Genomic DNA, 12,014 nt, shown 5'->3' on the forward strand with positions numbered 1-12,014 from the left:
GGCGAATGCACATGCCCTAAGGCAAAAATCTAAAACGAAAAAAAGTCCAAAATAAAAAGTTTATCTCCCAAGAGACATTGAAACAAGCAATACAAAGTGTAAATAAACATATTTCAATGGAATTTGTATTGGAATAGTATTCAATATAGTTCACACATGGGATGAGATTATTTTAAAATAACTTTTATTAACTGACATAGAGATCCTCTCTTTAGCCTTTTTTGAGTCTGAAAGACATACATTGTTTGAATATTTACATATTAAAAGATAAATTTCAAGGTTTCTGATTATTTGTACAGGGGAGATGTTATCTATAAGGGAGGATTCCTCAGGGAGACTTGAATAAAACACATTTTATTTTCTTATAAACTTTCAAGAAACTGGGAACCTAAAACACACTTAAGACTTTGTACACCAGCATTCATTTCATCCATTGTAACAAAGGCATATGTAATAATTAAAGAAAAAAATTAAAACACATGGCTGGTTTATATTACTGCTAAGTCTAGAATTCCTAAAGGTTAAAGTTGGAGTCTGTGACTTGTCTCTTTTATATTTGTTTGGCAAAAAGCAGGAAAGCTGGGCTGGCTCAATGGCACAGGGTAATATACTGCTTGATTGATGCTAGATCCATATGGAAGATCATAGTTGGGTCTCTAGCTGGTCTGTGCTTGCTGGGAGCATGTGCCTGTGGTCCTGGCTGGCTGGGAAGGCTGAGAGTAGGGATTGCGATGTCAGACCCTGTGGAGGGTGCATGAAAGAAAGAAATAAGCTTTAAAAAATAGAAAAAACTGAGATGTTATATTCTCTTTGCCTCACGTACATTTCTTTTCCTCCTATTATTATAGTGATAATTTAGTTTAATTCTAGACACATTTATTTATTTTTTTTTTTGAGAGGTTTTTGCTACAGGGCGCGTGTGCTCGCCAGACAGTCAGAGAGAGACAGAGAGACAGAAAGCGAGAAATCAACCCCCAGGAGGGATGGCCATGCCACAATCCCTTCTTCTCCGTTCTCCTCTTGGGATCTTGGGCATGCATGCACATGCGCCCGGCGTGAGTTTTAAGCCACCGGGTCTGGGACGCGAAGTGCGGTTGACTGAATGGGAGTCCAGCGACATAGCCATTATGCTAACTGCTGGTCCCCCAGACACATTTTTTGACTGCCTACTAAGTACTAGATTCTGTGCCAGGTGCTCTAATAATTAAAAATTAAATAAAATCACTTAAAACTGGTGGGCAAGACAGGCCCAATTCAACTAAACGGGATACTGTTTTAGTACTAGTGTTGTGAATGGTGCGGGCAAGTCTCTCTTGACAGAAGAAGACTTCCCAGAGGAGCAGAACTTGTTGGTAGTAAAACAGAGGAAGGTCATCCCAACAGAGGGAGAAGTGTGAGCCCAGGTGCTCCTTGGAAGGTTCAGAGTAGATGGGGGACAGGCTGGAGATGAGGCTGGAAGGGCAGGGCAGTTTACTCAAGTCCTTACCTGCATGATCAAGAGGGTAGACTCTACCATGAGCAGTGGAGGACAATGTTTATAGAAGAGTGTGAAGCACATGGAAGGAAAGCTAGTGGTGATTCCTGATAGCCCTGAATTTCTTGATTAGCCCAAGGATTTAGCATTGAGGTTGGCATACCTGATGAGCCCAAGGATTAGCATTGAGGTTGGGATACTGGGCATAATGCTGTCAGGTGTTGAATGGTTGCTGCAGGTGATGGGAAAGGGAGCCAAACAGAAATGAACAAAAAGACTGGCAAATAGCATCTGGCTAAAGATGAAAAATCACGTTTGTCATATAGCCAATTAGCACAGTTATAGCAACATGTAACAATGAAGGTGAACACAGTTGTTTTGATGTTATTGATAACTAATAATTTCACAGACCCAGGTTTTTTGATATCTCTCTAGCCTCCCAAATGCCTGTAGTCACTCATCTTTCATCAAGATCTGTGGTCAAAGCCAAAAATGTGCTGGCGTGGCCTGAGGGGTGGGGTGGGAATTTTTTACCAAGAATAGACATGACGCCTTTTTGACAAGAGACAAATGTTTCATTCAAATGCTGCATTTCGCATATTGGAAACAGTAATGAATTCCTGTGCACCTCTCTACCTAGTTCACAATGTCAGGCCCAAGCATTAAAGTACCTCAAGCTTTCCTCACAAAATTAAATTTAATGTTACACCCTCCAGTAGAATGGTGCATAAATCAGGCATTTGATTTGCATGGGCCGTAGCAAGCAGCTCTGTTCTGGACAAATATAAACCTAACTCTGAATATTATGTCAGGGACAGGAACAAAGCAATCTAGGACTTCCAATAAAAGTCTGGTACCAAGTGTAATTCATACTGGTATTACACTGCTCTATGTCAAGCCTGTTATTAAAACTCTTGTTTTAACCTCCTTTTTTCATTTCAAAAGAAAATGTTTTTTTTGACCTTCCTGTAATTCAGAAAACCAGTGCACAGTTGAACCAGTACTATTTATAAACTGGTGTCTACTAGTGACAACCATGGGCATATTTATTTTCTTTTCCCATCCACCCCCACCCAACATAGAGCACAAGAATGGGTACATATGAGTAATCGAGTGGAAAGAAACAAAAGAAAGGGCACGGAATAAAATGCACCACGGAAGATTAGGTAACATGGATACTCACTGATGTTCTATATTTGGCCAGAGTCCCAAGAGAACGCTAAGAAGAATTTCAGAGCAGACAGGTTTAAAAATGACTCACTAGCCAAGTTAATGCACATTTGGATGCAAAATGTGCACCCAATTCAGAAAAAGCAAGCCTAAATATGTGTCATTTGGTCTTGTTTCTGGCCTCCAGCACATGCCGAGTTACGTATTTTCTGTACTCATATTTTTCCCATTGTAGGATCTCTGAATTCCTTTTATACTAAAAGTAAAATCTCCATGATCTGAAATTGAGTGAGGCCTTGAGATAAAGATTTTTGTTTTTTTACAAATGCAAAGTGAGTCCACCCTAAATCCTGTAAGAATATAAATGATGATGGGCTGGCACATATTCTACTCCACACCAAGGCCTGTCATGTTTATTCTGGATGCGACAGGGGTATTACAAACAGAACTTGCTCCTGAAGCCAAGTGCATTTCCAAGAAGGTACAGCTGTCCAAAACGCATAAGCAGGTGAAGATGTGATCCTGAGAGCTGTGCTGATGATTTGGTTTCTGCAGGGTAATTTCTCCCAGCTGTCCATGAACATCTGTTAGAATGTGGAATGCTTCATGTTCTGAATAGGTGAAAGTAGTTGTCTGAAAAATTAATTTACCATGTTTTCAGGATAGTAAATTAGGATCCGTTCTCATTTGTGAATGGGACACATCAATGGCTATTGATTAAATAGATACACTAACATCAGTTGCTGTGGTAGGTACTTTGGGGAATGTAAAAAATGAATTGGACTTGGATTCTACTTTCAAGGAATTCATTTAAACAGAAGGAATATGAGGTATACATAATTATTGCATCAGATAAAGTATCATAAGACATAGATACAGAAGAGGGATTCATTATTTCTAGTTAAAAGAAATTAGGAAGGATTTGATCATATAAAATGGGGGCAGCAAAGGGAAATCCAGGGGTGGGAAGAGCATGGGTAAGTGCTTAGGATGGAAATCTTATGCACAGATCATGAATGATGAGTAGTTATGGAACTAGTCAGAGACTAGACTACTAGACGAGTAGGCAGAAATGAGACTGGAAAGGTATATGGAGTGGGAAGTAGCCACTGAATATTGAACAAAGTAACTTAGATTTTGAAAATAAAGCAATGTGGAGTCATTAAGGATTTGGGTGCAAGAACATGACATATAATTTATGCTTTTGGAAGATTAATGTGGTGATAGTATATACAATAGGCTAAAGAGTAAAGAATGATATTAAGGAGACTGGTCAGTACTGGAGAGAAGAAACAAGAGCTTAAAAAGAGGAGAGTGGCGGGACCAGCAGTTGACCTAATGGCTATGTCGCTGGACTCCCATGTAGTCGACTGCAGTTTGAGTCGCAGACTCGGTGGCTTAAACTCATGCCAGGTACGTGTGCATGTATGCCCAAGATCCCAAGAAGAGAATGGAGGAGATGAGATTGTGGTGTGGCCATCCCTCATGGGGGGTAATTTCTTACTTTCTGTCTGTCTTTCTGGTGAGTGTATGCACCCTATAGCAAAAATCTCTCCAAAGGGGGAAAAAAAAAAGAGTGGTAGTGGGAATAGACATGAAAGAACCAAGGATTTTACAAGGGGAATTGACAGACTTGGCAACAGATTGGTAAATAAGAGATGAAAGATGATTCTGAGATTTAGGTGGAATGAACTAAGAAAAAAACCATAGATGTTGACAATAAAGTGAATAAAACCTTATTTCTTTTGTCTTAAAAAATATATTTTTATTGAACAGAATGTAATGTAGTTGCTTCATATTTTTTTTTTTTTACCTGAGATCAAAATACAGTTTACAGACACCTGCTGTTATGAGCTCCCCATTCCATACACAATAATTTGGATAAAGTTGAGTGACTTACTGGTTGTTGGAAGAAATATTTCTAAATGATTAGTTTGGTTATAAAATCAGCCTAAAAGTTCTTGACATTTATCATTCTGATTACTTCACTAATATTTTTAGAAATCATTACAGAGAGTCAGAGTTTAGCATGTCCCAAATAGAGCAAATGGATAATTTCAGGTACATTGACCCCGCTGATCATGATTTAAAGATCCGTATTGAAGTTGAGCAGCATCTAGTCCAATCCAAGTTTATTTTGAAAGTACAGTCCGTCCACTTCATGGATAAGGTGTTTTCTAATTGACTGAAACACCAAGCAGGCTGATTTCTAAGCCAGCCTGTCAATACCCATATGGAGAAAACCAGCGCATCCCCCACCACCATCTCTCAGGCCAAATGATTAACTGTGCACCGGTCATTTAGCATAATAAATGTAAAGTCAGAGCGATTGAGTGTTGCATCAGGCCTCCTGCTGTGGAAATAAATGCCCTCCTACCTTGGCAAGCTTAGAGTAGACATAAAGACACCTTATTATTTTTTTTTTTTTTTGGAGAGGTTTTTGCCATAGTGTGCGTGTGCTCCTCAGAAAGACAGAGAGAGACAGAGAGACAGAAAGTGAGAAATCACCCCCCAGGGGGGATGGTCACGCTGCAATCCCTTCTCCTCCATTCTCCTCTCAGGATCTTGGGCACGGATACACACCCGCCCGGCGTGAGTTTAAGTCACCGGGTCTGGGACTCGAACCGCAGTCAACTACATGGGAGTCCAGCCACATAGCCATTACGCTAACTGCTGGTCCCCTCAAGCACCTAGTTTTGAAACAGAGCCTGCATGTAGTTTATCTTATCATCAGGGAAGGTGGTATGTGCAATTATTTCTGTTCTTTGAATTTGAAAGAAATCTATTTTAATAGGAAACCAAAAGTGACACTTTAGTGATCATCAAGACCCCATTTTCTAAAAGTTGACATGTCTCAGCTTCCGAGAGCGTTACATCTTGTTTGTGAGAAATCATATGGACCCTAAAGGTAGTGGCTCTGGAAGAAATGAAGACTCCATTTTGAAATCAGAGAAAGAAGAAACGTAAATGCTGCGGTTACAGAATCTACTTATTACCAAACACATGCACAAAAGGCATATTTTCTCCTTGAAATGCCTCAGCCTTTTAAGGAAATTAAACTATATTTAATTTGTTATGTTGCTGGCTTTGGAATTCATTAAACCAACACAATACCTTGTAGAATTTGGTTATTAATTCTATTTAATGTCTTTGTCTAGATTATTTGATCCAGGTTATTGCTACTGTTAAAAAGACATGGTATCATATAAAATGCAGTGAATGATTGATCAAATTAGGTGATATCATTTGGGGTGAGGCATATCGAAATCAATGTCCTCACATCTCTGCTTGTCATCTCCAGAAATTTGCCTCTGACCTGCAATAAACAGTCATGGTTCTTGAGCTATTTAAGCTTGATTAAGGTATTTGTTATGCATTTGACAGTACACAATAGTGCACGATGTCAATTCTCAACTGTCATCATCATGATTAAAAAGGGTAGAAGAGGGTGACCCTTATGTGGAACAAGTTGTAATAAATAATGATACCATGAGTCTCTAATTCAATCACAGGGCTTAGCCAAAGTGAATAAAAGCCCTAGTAAGATCTCTAACCAAAAAAGTTGCTAAGCAAATCATGCCAGATTTATTTAAAATAAAAATTATTTCCTGTTGCCTACCTATTATTTGGGGATCTAGTTATGAATACAAATGAGAAAAATGCAATTGACTTCAGAGGAGCACCTCATATGACCTCTCTGTTAAAGGTTGGTTTATTGGAAGTTTTTTAATTTGAAGAATAATTTAGGTTAAGGGAGGCAGTCCAATCAAGATTCCAGCAAAGAGAAGACTTGAGCATGAGGGAAAAATCCCTAAACACATAGTATAGCTGGGTTAAAAAAAAAGCTATTATGAACATTTTCTTAAAAAATAGACCTGGTAGGTATTATTGGCTCTTTGCTTGTCAGTCCTATGAATGAGCCAAGTGACAGCAATTAAAGCCAGTTTCTTATCCTGAGAGCCTCAGAGTGTGAGTATAATGTCAAACATTGGTTTGGATGACATATTCATATCAGACATTACATAAGAATATAAGGAAGAAAGTAAAATCTTCCGGAATCCTTATTCAATGACAACTGCATTAATACTTTTTTCGCATTCTTAGTTTCCTTCAAGAATTTCTCTCTCTCTCTTTTTTTTTTTTAAAAAAAAAAACTGAGATACTTCTATCATCGGTGTTTCCAAACTTGCTCATTGTACCTCATAACAATACCAGGTGAAATGCACCTCTTTTTTTTTTTTTTTTTTTGAGTCAGTTAATGGCCAGCAATTGTCTCACATTTCTGTTCCTAGTTTTGTGTAGTATTTTATTTAACCATACTTGATTTTTCTATCCCCTTTTAATGAACATTTGAGTTGTTTCTAATGTTTTTATTTTTGTGAGCAACTTTTTGATGGCACTCTTGACCATAATTCTGTTGACTTTTCATACTTCCTTAATTTCCAGGAACCGGTCTACCAAGCCAGAGGTCATCTTCCCTTTCAAAAGGACTTTGATAAAAATTTACAAATTATTTTCTAGATAATTTGTAGTAATCTTTACTCTTAGAAGTATTGCATGGAATTTCTTATTTTCTAAGTTCATAGTAGTCAAAATAATGATAGTAATACTCAACGTCTATATGGAGCACATATAGCAATAAAATGTTTTCATATATTATTTCATCTGTGCCTTGTGAATCCCTGTGAGATATGTGGGGCCAGTCGATTATCCTCAGTGGATCACTGGGAAAGCCAGTATTTCACAAGGTGAGGTTTTTTTGGATCTAATTCTCCTGTGAGTGCTCTAGCCCATTACAATGCTGTCTGTGGAAGCCGCCTCCATTTTGTTCTTCATGCTACATATCAAGAGAGGTGTGAATTTTGCTTTATCTAAGTACTAGTCCCTGCCTTAAAGACCTTTTATTTTATTTTTCTTCCATGTAAGCCTGGCAGTCTAGTCAGACTCTTCTCTAACCACTTTAAGCCCTGTCTCCACTCACAATTCTGGCTGCCTCCTGAACTGCAGTGTGAGCAAATGAGATAAGTACAAAATATTCCTACACTACTGGCTCCATGCTCCCCTCATATTCAATCATGAAGACTAATGAATCAGAGATGATTGCAGTGGTAAAAATCCAAATGCAGATTTTTGCTGTCCTTACTAATGAGAGAAAAATATAGTAGACCATTGGCCTAAAGGCTCCAGATGCGATTCCTTTGTAACTTAGAGTGCATTAAAAAAGCTTCAGTCAGCAAGATAAGTTAATTTTTTTTATGACCTTTATAAACTCTTTTAGTCTGTATCTCGAGAGCTCCTCTTAAAGATTAAATTTTTAAAAATCCTTTTAGCGCACGCCGACACAGCATCTGAATCTCTTTTGCTTCAAAGGCTACATCCAAAATCTATAAAGAAATTCTGTTCGTGACAATTATTGTCAAAGTAATGATTAGCTAACATGTCATTTTTAGTTTTTACTGTTCTTGCTTCCACGATGCTAATCCAATATAGCTCACTTCTTCTTAATGTAAAAATTGCATAAAGGATGCATCATTCCCAGTTGACTTTGCCTACATTTGCAAATTCTTGAAAAAGCAAATTGAATTGTTGCTAGTGGTACCTCTTTCGCATGATGACTATTGGGTCAAAGTTGGGGTGGAGCACAGATATTAAGATTTCATTAAAAAGAAAAAAAATCCCCCTCCTTAGAACTGTAAAACTATATTAACATATAATTGAGGACATGGGCTTTAGTAGACCAGATGGCTCAGTTAATCCAGGCGATGGTGTAATTTTGCAGGGGAAGAATTGTTGGAAGACTGTGAAGGATTTCATTAATGACATCACAAATTTAATTGATCACATGAAACACATAATTTCTTCTCACCTCTTTGGTTGTATGGTATCAGTTTTTTTAAACACTGTGCTTTTGACTGGCTTGATTGGTGACAATGAGAGTCATCCTGCTAGGCATCTGTCACTACTTCTATTACAGCCAACCTACTGACCCAGAAAATCTGTGGTTGACAAAATTGATTTCTCTATAAGATTCATTCAGCATTTATTTTATTTTTGACATCCACCTACAAGGTCCCACAGAAACTCAGTCTCTACATTTCTGTGTAAGAGAAATCTAACCCTTTATAAAAAGCATATATCCTGAAGTGAGGACTAAAACAAAGTGTAAGTCTTCCTTAGGGCAATTCAGTGAAGTTACTGGATTTATTAAAATGTATGGGGGTTTGGTGACCATGACACTGAAGGCGTTTATGTTAATATCAGGAGATTTCTGCCATTGGAAATAAGAACAGGAACAAACCCAAATAATAATAAATAGTGATAATAAACAGAGGGAGGAAAAAGAACACTCAAGTTGCAGGACTTATTTTTCTTAGTCTGAATCAACTTTTAATTTTTGTTCCACATTTCTCTCCCTTTTTTCCCTCTTGGAATTCTTTTCTCCAGGTTCCAGAAAGCCAAAATATACAAACTAAGATACACAAACTATATGATTTAAATAGATGCTTGACAGTTATCTATTACTTTCTATCTATACTTCCGTGCTGCCTCATTATAAAGAAGGTTATATGACTTTTTTCAAGGCATATGGATAATTAACTGCCAGATTCAGTATTCAGCCTCAATTGTTTATCGTATAAATATATTGACATCTTCCTGTGTGCTCTAAAATCTAATGATCTGACTCGATCATGCATTATTTTGATTTTGCTGAGAAATGAGCAATAGGAAGGAACACAGAGGTTTGTATAAAATTGCAGTAATTGTTTTCACTTACGGAATTTACATATCTAAGCAGATTAAATGATCTCTCTTTTTGTTTTATTAGCTGAGAATTTTCAACTTGGTCTGAGCCTTTGGTCTAACCAGGTATACATGATATTTAAGATTTTTCATTGTTTTTCTATTAGTCAATATTAATGGTTTATTTTAATTTTTAGAAACTTAATGGTAATATTCAGGGACATTCTCTACAGAAATTTTTTTTGGTTTGACACTGAAAAGTATCACATTTTTAATTGACCATTCATGACTAGACAGAGTGCTCTTAAAGCAAATACCCTCTGCAAATTTCTTCTGATACCGCTAAACATTGTTCCCACTCCACAGCAGCAAATGAATGAGTGTAATGATTTTGGAGAGGAAGCAGCATCATTGGCTTTATCAAAGATAAAACACTTCCAGGGTTCCTAGAGCTGACTTCTACTATAGTGCCACCATGAAAGATCTGAAGATCATTATTTACTAGAAATAAAGGAACAAGGCAGAAATCGATTACCACGACATTAGATTTATGTTTCCATTGCTCTCTATACACATCTCTATTTGTCCTAACTTCATGGGGAGGATATTTAATACATAATGGAAGGAGCCTGTTGCTTTTGATTTATTTTTTGTTTATTATTTTTGGCATTCCATGGAGAAATTCTGGAAATCAATACTGTCTGTGTATGTGTCTGACATAGTGTAGGTTTTAAAGGTTCTGAAGAGAGAGAGAGAGAAATTTAACTTGCTGAATTCTCTTTTAATATATCAGATTATATCATTTGCTCATGGAAGAGAGTTGCCTTTCTTTCTTTGTATGTTCTACATGACATTCTGAGCACAGATCCACAAGCTAATGTAGTCACGATGGCAGCAACATGACAATGCTCTGTAGTATTTAGACGTATTGACTATCTCCCCATCCCTGTAGTCCAAGGAGTGATTCCCATTCATCCTGGATAACTCTCTTGGCAATGTATTAGAGAATTAGGATATGTCTTGTTCCATGTGATAGATGGAGGCACAAATATGGAACGAATATGGTTATAAAGTTTTTAACTTGCTTGGAGTACATAAGAGGATAGCTGGTGATGCAGGAAAGGTAAAATGGACCCTGTCTTTAAATACTTTGTAATTTAGTATTTTGGCATTTAAAAAGGCAGGTAGAGAGCTAATCAGCACTAATTTATCAAGACCATGTCAACAACAATGACACACACACACACACACACACACATATATATATATATAAATGTATTTTGCTGTTACATATGTTTATGATAGTTGGATAGAAACCCAGAAGGACAAAGTGCATGCAAAGAGAATGAAAATAAAGATTGTCTAATGTTACATGATGGTAGAAGAATATGGACAGGGGACGTCTAATACACTGAGACCCTTGAAAAACCCCACGTGTACTTGAAAACACGGGGTGACATGCATAAAAGAGTGCAGATTGAAGTCCAACTTGCATAGGAGAAATCCTGAGAAGTAGGTAGATCAAGTATTAACACTGCAGTTTTGCAAATGGGAAAAAAAGTTCGGGGAAGCCACAGAACAGTGTTGAACCTTTCCTCTGCTTCTAGGCAGAGGGTCCTTACTAACCCACTCTCCAAGCATGAACAAATCCTTCTTCTTGGTTAACTCAAACTAAAATGAAATAGTCCAGGTTTCCAAAATTAGGATCACTAAATACTAAACTCAGAAAATGAAGAAATAAGATGTCAATATAAAAAAGAAGGGGTTTTGATCCCATCACAGCTGACTTGATCTCGTCTCAGATTTTGCTTCAGTATATCTTTGTCACGTAAGACAATTATTTCTAATTGTGAGAAGTAGGTGGAACTTCATGTAAATTTTTCCTGGCATCTCCTTTTCTAGCTTCTAATGTATTTTTACCTGCTGGGCCATGTAGTAATTTTTACCACCCAAGAACTGGCTCTTGCTAATATCTTATTTTTTCTTTTGCTTGTGCTTTCTTTTCTTTCTTTCCTTTTTCTTACTGCAGAGATCGGGGGAAAAAGAAAACAAATAGACTTCCTATGGAGTTCTAATTTCTTGTCTGAGAGACTTGTTTCACTTGTGGCTGGCTATTAGGAGGTTATTGATTTTTTCTTCAGACTATGATAATTCCATGATAATACATTGAACAATAAACTTATTATGGACAATAAGAGGAGAATACTTCTCTCACATGATGCCAGGGTCCTAGATAAAGCCATCCAAGGAATATTAGGAATATGTATGTAGAGTTCAGGAAAAATAATTACATATTTGAAACTCCTTAGCATGTAGATAAAAATCAAAGGTATTAGACTGGTTAAGATTTCTCCAGGGGACTAGCAGTTAGCGTAATGGCTATGTTGCTGAACTCCCATGTAGTCGACTGCAGTTTGAGTCCCGGACCCGCTGGCTTAAACTCATGTGGGGCGCATGTGCGTGTGTGCCCAAGATCCCGAGCGGAGAATGGAAGAGAAGGATTGTGGCCATCCCCCCTGGGGGGAGATTTCTCACTTTCTGTCTCTCTCTCTCTGTCTTTCTTGCAAGCACACGTACTCTTAGTAAAAAAAAAAAAAAAAATATAAAACAAAAACACCACAAACAAAAA

At 37.4% G+C, this 12,014-nt stretch overlaps 1 long non-coding RNA gene across 1 annotated transcript in view; it reads right to left on the minus strand.

Moving 5' to 3' along the window:
- Nucleotides 1-302: 302 nt before the first annotated feature.
- The window catches only part of LOC102480798 (uncharacterized), a 23,343-nt gene continuing 11,631 nt past the window's right edge, over nucleotides 303-12,014 (minus strand). Inside the window, exon 3 of the long non-coding RNA XR_336668.1 lies at nucleotides 303-741. This is a non-coding gene — a long non-coding RNA (uncharacterized LOC102480798). The remainder of the gene's footprint in view (nucleotides 742-12,014) is intronic.

This window comes from Tupaia chinensis, unplaced genomic scaffold, assembly GCF_000334495.1.
Source record: "Tupaia chinensis unplaced genomic scaffold, TupChi_1.0 Scaffold141057_1, whole genome shotgun sequence".
NCBI lineage: Eukaryota > Metazoa > Chordata > Mammalia > Scandentia > Tupaiidae > Tupaia > Tupaia belangeri.